Raw genomic sequence first — 764 nt, forward strand, 5'->3', positions numbered from 1 at the left:
TCAGGCCCCTCGAATGTCTCCCAACAACGTCGACACCACGCGCTCTCAATACGGTTTTCGAATAAACCCCCATCTACCATTTTCTTGGGTGTCTACCTTTTTGGTCCTTTATTGGTAGACCAGAGATTACCCTCTTTTTGGAAGCACGCGAACAAAACACACGAAAAGCCCCCCAATACCCACCCAGAAACTCTCTAGCATTCAATGGCGATGAGAATGGTCGAACACGTCAAGGCCCGAGCACGAAGTGTCCACTTAGACAAGAGCAACAACAACAGCTCATTATGGGCCAGCCGGTCAACACCCAGCCAAGCCATCATATCTCCTTCGAGAAGATCCAGTAGCCTGCCAATCAGCAAGGACGACACCGTTGGCTCGCGGCCCTCTTCAGCTCAGCCAACGGTTCGTCACTACAGGAGCATGCTCTATGTTGATGCTCCATCCATCGACGCCCCCGGGGACACGATTCCAGACGAGTTCTTCCAGGACCTTTTCGATGCGGTTGTGAAGCCGCCCAAGCCCGAAACGGAACATCTCGTGAAAGCAAAGGCAATGGCCGACCACGACCTTGGCCATAAATGTTTGCGTTAGCACAGTCTCCTTTGCCTTCCTGCACGACTGCAGCACAATGAACAGCTTACCATAGTTTATGTCGATTGATTGCTAACATTTTGGCTCATAGCTTCTTCCAACGCATCTCCCGCCGTGTCCCCCCCGCCGCAACGGGCCGCCGCGGTTCCCGCCCCCTTGGCCGCCGCGGTGGG

This window comes from Verticillium alfalfae, genomic scaffold (assembly GCF_000150825.1).
Source record: "Verticillium alfalfae VaMs.102 supercont1.1 genomic scaffold, whole genome shotgun sequence".
Lineage (NCBI taxonomy): Eukaryota > Fungi > Ascomycota > Sordariomycetes > Glomerellales > Plectosphaerellaceae > Verticillium > Verticillium alfalfae.